A 7,914-nucleotide genomic window follows, 5' to 3' on the forward strand; every position below is an offset into this window, starting at 1 on the left:
CAATATATGCAATTTTCAAGTGTTTTGTGAAGTTTACCTTCAAGAAGAACCATCCGTGGAGCTTTTTCGGGATTTTTTCCATTTAAACCTCTGCATGGAGTTCTCTGATGGTCCCAACATGGAACTTGGTGGGGTATCAATCCAGAAGAGAAAAGAAGTTGATTTCCCTCATGCCAAACACCACGGCCATCCCAAAGATTGGAAGAAAACTTGGTTTTATTGCTAGAACACTGCCCTGCTGGAGAAAATCCTTTGTCGGGTTACCGCCCTCACCGGCTTAGCAATGGCCACCCGTTACGTCAACGATTAACTGCCAAAGAACAGCAAACTTATGCACCTCAACTCGCCAAGCTCCGGGCTCTCCTGGCCAATGGTTTGACTGGTATTGATCTCGTCCGCTGCTGGGTTTCTTGGGGTATTCTAGCTTTAAGTCGCCGCCCCGGATTAATGCATGAATATACTGGCAACATCAAGGATCCTCAATGATATCATGAAATAGTAATGACGGACGATGAAGTTACTGAATATGTGAAGAAGATGCTTGATGAACCGATCGCCGCATGCAGCCAAAACGGGTTGCCACCTTTTTGCACCTCCAACAAACCGCCAGCGGTAAAGTTTAACTTAATGCTTATTGCTCCGCCTCCGCTTTAATAATGTTCTAATACTCCTTTGTTTAATTTCACAGGCCAACAACTCCTTCTAGAAGCGGAAAACTCAAGATAAACTGATTAGGGCTCTTCGTGCGAAGAGCAAGGTCACAAAGAGAGCTGCCAAGAAGAAAACCGCCGTCGAGTCTTCTGATCCGCCAGAAGATATTGATGAATCGGATCCAGAGGTAGAACTTGACTTGCTTGGTTCCTTTTTCATACACCTTATTGACAACGACTATTCCCAGGATGATGCGGTGGCCAGCCGTGCGGACCATGTTGAGGTAATCTCTCTTTCCTCCGATTCAGATCTTGTGCCGGTTCAAAGATTTCGCTGTGCAGTTCGGAAAGTAAAATACTCTCACCCTCTTGCTTATTTGGATCCAAAATTTTCTTTGAAGACAGAACAACCTGAAGAGTGTCGCACAACCCGGCACAATGGCTAGCAAGTCACCTCTTCCGGTTTACCGGATACACCAACACGGAAACGTCGTCCAGAGGTTACTTGTTCTCCCGAAAAACTTTATCCTTTGAAGGGTTTCTTCTGATACCCACTCAATCCGTCTGATCTGAATTACCAGGTGTCTTCCAATTCGTCTGACGGTTCATCAACCACTCAGCTGCCTCCCCTTAAAACCGTCCCTGGGTAAGTAAACTGCCCTTCATATTTTTCCTTCATAGTTCGGGTTACCGTGCTAATCTTTGTTTTGATATCACAGTGCCAAAGCCCGTATGAGCAAGAAGGCTAAAACCAGTACCCCTATTGGTGAAGTTGAACCGGAGAGGGCTCCTGAGGGTTCCGGTAGAAATACTGATGTTATGGATGATTCCGCCCCACAAGGCGAGAACACTGAAGCTAATCCGCTGGAATAGACCTGGCCACTCATATTGATCCATCGAGCCCTCATGCTACTCCTTCGAGCCAGGCTGCTGACCCGCCGAGCCCAGCTGCTAATCCGCCAAGTCCAGCCAGGGATACCATCAATCCGCCAAGTCCACCAAAGGGTCATGATGATGATGTTGTTATTACTGGCACGGGTCACACTAGTCCTGGTAATCTGGTTGTCTTGTCCAAACATACTGCCACTGTTATGGGCAAGGGAAAAGGGAAGATGGATTTATCCAACTTCATCAACCTTAGTGCCGAGGAACTTCATTCCGGATTTTTAAACCGCCTTTACACCAGCCGTGACTTTGAAGCCGGTTTGGTGAACCTGATGAAGGAACGTTATGAGGTAATGTTCAAGAACACTTTGAAATTTACTCTATTCTGCATATCTCTTCCATTGTAGCCCCCAAGGGTCGGGTTATCTCTTAAAGATAAACCGGGACTTCGATATAAAGAATACTTCAACTGAGTAGCCCCCAAGGGTCGGTTTGTCTCCTGAAGACAAACCGGGACTTTTTGTCCTTGTTAACTGTCGTTACTTATAACCGATCAATTGTGCATTAGCCCCCAAGTGCCAAGCTTAATACCTGGATTGAGCCTTGGGACTTGAAAATACTCACTTTTAAAAAGCAATCCACATTAGCCCCCAAGTGCCGAGTGCATAACTTGTTATGTGCTTGGGACTTTAACAACTTCATCTTCTGACTTTTGCAGACCGAGAAGACTATCAAAGAATCTCAAATTGCCGACCTTCAAGAAAACATCAAATCCTAGCAAGAAGAGACCTCTAAAGCCAAAGAGGAGCTAAAGGGTGTTTTGACAAGCATGGAGCAATTGAAGGATGGTTTCAAAAATGAACGCACCAACTAGGAAACTGAGAAAGCTGCTTTGTTGAAGCGAGCGGAAGATGCTGAAGTAGCTCTTAAGCCAGTAGCGGAAGAGCTGATAGGACTAAAACATCAAGTGGATGCTATGACTTCTGCAGTCTTTGGTAAGTACTTGGTTATAGCCGGTTTAAAAATATCTTGAACTCTGCCGGTTTAACATTGAATTCTTAAACCGTTGTAGGTAATCGCATTGCTCAGCTGGGCACAGATATGCGGATGAAATTGAAGGAAGCGTACACTTTGGTTGAGCAATTATACACCGGTGCCCACGGGTTATCTGTGCAGTCTCATACAACAAACCGGCACCAACATTGATCAAGGATACACTAGCAAGATTATCCATGACACCGGCTCAGATAGAAGAGGTGAAGTGATCTGCTGCCAGGGCTGGCGCTTTACTGGCACTAACTCGGGCCAAAGCATGGATAGCTGACTTGGATCCAGTTGATATCGCTAAGGGATTTCTGGATGAACAAGCATACGGGTTAGCATTTGACAATGAAGCCCTCAAAGCCCTGACAAAGGAGATGCGTCCGTTATCAAGTCAACTGACTGAAGAGGCTAACTTGACTGTTCATCGGTTCTTTTACGATGAAAGGAATCAGTGGGTTCATACGACTGTGATAGAAGCGCAAAACCTTATCTCGCCAATTCGTAAGCACACTTACGCCCCTGATGTTGAACCATCCAATCTGATAAGTGAAGAAGCTGTATTTCAGACTCTAACCCAGATTGACTGGACCACCATTGACTTCCAGCCACTGGGTGGAGAGGAGGAGGTTGAACCGGCGCCTGAAGATCCATCAACTTCACGTCGTCCTGGCAATGAGTCTGAATCCGGCAATCAGGTTACCTTGATAGACTTTGTTGTGTAAGAACAATCAGCATTTTGGTCCTCAAAGCGCCTTGTAATAGGCTAGTGCAAGTACTTTAATCTTTGGCACTGATACATAACTTTGGTTGATCCGTCATGGTATTTGCTGTGCTTGGTTACACTTTGATAATTTTCATGCAATTCTGATATCTGTATAAAAAGAATTGTCCTGATGGTTTACCGCCGGACGGGTCATAATGCCCAAAATAAAGCCTGACTAATAACCGAAGCGGAATAAATATGGAATAACTCATACCTCTGATATGAAATCACTTAGTTGGTTAACCAAATTTTATTGTAATAAGGGTGAAGACCCAAATCTTGAGCTGTTATAACTCTCGCCATGTAATGATGTTGTGTAATAAATCATGCCGGGTTACAATGAACACCAGATGATCAAAACTGGCGACATATAGTCAAAGCTAGGCCGGATTTTGTAAATACCAGTTTGATAAGATGGTCTGACAACTTGTAGTTGAAAGCCAAGTCGGGTTAACAAATGTTGGGTTATTATGATGACTGAAAAGTCATATCGGGTTAAAGAGACACCGGTTTATTATAATGACTAAAAAGCCATACCGGGTTAAGAGACACCGGTTTAACATAAAATTCATTAAAAGAGAAAAAACTTGACAAAGCCAAATAAAACTGTGTAGTCGAGGCTTTTCGAGGGCTGCCAGGCCCAAATACGAGGCTTTCCATTGGCTGCCAGGCCGCTGAGTTAAACCATTTGACAAAGCCTTTTAAGATGGGCCTCTAACTAACCAATCATCATTTTAACTTTGACAAGTTCAGGGTCTCAATGAGAGTAACTGTCAAACGTTCGGCGGGTCATGCCAGGATTACCTGGATAGGAGTGGCTTACTTGATGAAGGCAGGTTAACCCGGGGTTTTAGGTGAATACACTAGGCTTCCAAGCCGTGGGTCGATACCCAATTACAAGGGTCCGTTCAAACTCTTTGTTACTTTACACAAAGAGCCCCCAAGTAATTTTGTGAGTTGTGCTCATGGGTGCCTATGTTTGAGCTGTGCATAGCATCAGACTCTCTTTGGCCCCTTGGGTGTGAAGCTCCCAAGCTGTATTGTGGCATGATAGCCGGTTTAACAGGTAGTACCTCGCTTTGTCAGCTGAAGCCCCCATGTAACTCAAAGGATATTTGAGAAAAAATGGCAGAGGCCCTGCTTATAGCAAAGGATGCCAGTTTATTATATTGATCATAATATATACATTGCCGAAATATGTACATAAGAGAAGCCTATGGCTTAAGTATAGTAAGGCCGAAGGAGAGCTATGTTCCACGGCCGCCGGGTCTCCTCCTTGGAACTGTGTGAGTTGTCTCGAACGTCAATGAGATAGTATGATCCGTTCTGCAGATTCTTGCTGACCCTAAAGGGTCCTTCCCAAGGTGGGGATAACTTGTGCATATCGGTCTGATCCTGGATGAGCCGGAGCACCAAGTCACCTTCTTGAAAGGTTCTTGTTTTAACCCTGCGGCTATGATAACGCCACGGGTCTTGCTGATAAACCGTAGAACGAGCCAGAGCCATGTCCCCTTTTTCATCTAACAGGTCCAACGCCTCCTGGCGTGCTTGCTCATTGTCTGCTTCAACATAATTGGCAACCCGGGGTAAATCATGATGGATATCACTTGGAAGGACCGCCTATGCCCCGTAAACCATGAAGAAAGGTGTGTAACCCGTCGATCTGTTTGGGGTGGTGTTGATGCTCCATAACACAGAAGGAAATTCTTCCACCCAACAACCCGGCGTCTGCTTTAAAGGAACCATGAGCCGGGGTTTGATACCCTTCAAGATTTCTTGATTGGCTCTCTTAGCTTGACCATTGGACTGGGGGTGCACCACAGATGCTAAATCAAGCCGGATATGCTCTTTCTGACAAAAATCCTCCATCTCACCTTTAGAAAGGTTTGTGTTATTATCTGTGATGATGCTGTGTGGAAAGCCAAAGCGGAAGATAATCTTTTTGAGAAATTGAACCTCCGTAGCTGCATCACACTTGCTGACGGGCTCCACTTCAACCCATTTAGTGAACTTGTCAACCCTCACCAACAGGTGGGTCTTCTTATCCTTGGAGCGCTTAAAGGGTCCCACCATATCAAGCCCCAAGTGGCAAATGGCCAAGTGATGGGAATCATCCTTAATTCTTGAGCCAGAACATGAGCTCGTCGTGAAAACTTCTGACAAGCGTCACACCGCTTTACCAGATCCTCAGCATCAGCATGAGCTGTCAACCAGTAAAACCCATGACGAAAAGCTTTAGCAACCAGGGACTTTGAACCGGCATGATGACCACAATCCCCTTCATGAATTTCTCGTAGAATCTCTTGGCCTTCTTCAGGAGAAACACAGTGCTAGAATACGCCTGAAACGCTGCAGCGGTGTAACTCGCCATTGTGAATAACCATGGACTTGGGTCGCCGGACTATCTGCCGGGCCAGAACTTCATCGTCTGGTAACTCGACCCGGTTCATATACGCCAAATATGGAACCATCCAATCCGGAACAATATGTAAAGCGGCCACCAATTGGGCCTCCGGATCAGGAACAGCAAAATCCTCCTCTGTAGGCAACTTAATAGACGGGTTATGCAAGATATCTAGAAAGGTATTGGGAGGTACCGGTTTACGCTGAGATCCCAGCCGGCTTAAAGCGTCTACCGCTTCGTTTTTACGCCGATCAATATGCTCAACCTGATACCCTTTGAAGTGACCCGCCACAATATCCACCTCGCTTCTGTAAGCCGCCATGAGTGGATCCTTAGAATCCCAAGTGCCAGAAACTTGCTGGGCCACCAGATCAGAGTCTCCAAAGCATCGTACCCAGCTTAAATTCATCTCCTTGGCCACCCGGAGCCCGTGGAGTAAAGCCTCGTATTCAGCTGCACTGTTAATACAGGGGAACATTAAACAAAGAACATAACGAATTTTATCACCTTGAGGGGAAGTAAGGACAACTCCAGCCCCTGAGCCCTCCAATTACGTGGATCCATCAAAGTGAATAGTCCAGTATGTATTATCCGGTTTGTCCTCTGGTGCTTGTAACTCGGTCCAATCGTTGATGAAGTCAACAAGCCCCTGAGATTTGATGGCTGTTCGAGGCATATACATCAACCCATGTGGAGCAAGCTCAATCGCCCACTTTGCAACCCGGCCAGTTGCCTCCCTGTTCTGAATTATATCACCCCATAGACCAACTTATGCCAATGCGGACATCTTTGCTTTGACTCGATGAGCACCTCACTGATATAGTAAACCGTCCGTTGAACCGGATATTCTTTACCAGCCTCCTTGCGCTCCACCACAATCGCCACACTGACAGCACGGGCATTAGTATCCACATACAACAACAAGGGCTCTTTGTCAACCGGAGCAGCAAGGACTGGCGGTTCAGCCAATTGCCGCTTCAAGTCTTCAAACGCCACATTAGCCGCATCACTCCAGATAAAGGTGCCTGTTTTCTTCAACATCTGATATAGAGGGATCGCCTTCTCTCCCAAGCGGCTGATAAACCGGCTTAGGGCTGCAATTCGACCTGCCAGACGCTGAACATCATTAATGCACGCCAGTTTAGCCAAAGATGTAATCGCTTTGATCTTCTCCGGATTAGCCTCAATGCCTCTGTTGGACACCACAAAACCTAGAAGCTTGCCTGCCGGAACACCGAAAACACACTTGTCCGGATTGAGCATCATCTTGTAAACACGCAGATTGTCAAAGGTCTCCTTGAGATCATCTATCAATGTCTCCTTCTTCCTGGATTTTACTACGATGTCATCAACATATGCATGAACATTGCGCCCAATCTGAGTGTGAAGACAATTTTGTACACGACGCTGATAAGTTGCCTCGGCACTCTTGAGCCCAAAAGGCATAGAAACATAGCAGAAGGCTCCAAAGGGAGTGATGAAGGCGGTCTTCTCCTGGTCCTTAACTGCCATTTTGATGTGATGATAACCTGAATAAGCATCCAAGAAACTCAACCGCTCACAACCCGCCGTTGCATCAATGATCTGATCAATACGCGGGAGAGCAAAAGGATCAGCCGGACAAGCTTTGTTCAAATCCGTGTAGTCCACACACATGCACCAAGTGCCGTTTTTCTTAAGAACCAACACCGGATTAGCCGACCACTCAGGGTGAAACACTTCAATGATAAAACCAGCAGCCAACAGCCGGGCTACCTCCTCACCGATTGCCTTGCATCTCTCCTCGTTAAAGCGGCGAAGAAACTGTTTGACCGGTTTAAACTTGGGATCAATATTGAGAGTGTGCTCAGCGAGTTCCCTCGATACACCTGGCATGTCAGAAGGCTTCCATGCAAAAATGTCCCGGTTCTCACAGATGAACTCGATGAGCATGCTTTCCTATTTCGGATCCAAGTTGGTGATGATACTAAACTGTTTAGATGAATCGCCAGGAACAAAATCAACAAGTTTAGTATCATCAGCCGGTTTGAACTTCAGGGTCGGGTCATGCTCAGTGGTGGGCTTTTTCAGAGGGGTCATGTCTGCCGGATCAACATTGTCTTTATAGAACTTCAGCTCCTTCGTAGCACAAACCAACACAGCATAGGCCGCATCACCTTCCTCACAAT

This window comes from Triticum aestivum, chromosome 5B, assembly GCF_018294505.1.
Source record: "Triticum aestivum cultivar Chinese Spring chromosome 5B, IWGSC CS RefSeq v2.1, whole genome shotgun sequence".
Lineage (NCBI taxonomy): Eukaryota > Viridiplantae > Streptophyta > Magnoliopsida > Poales > Poaceae > Triticum > Triticum aestivum.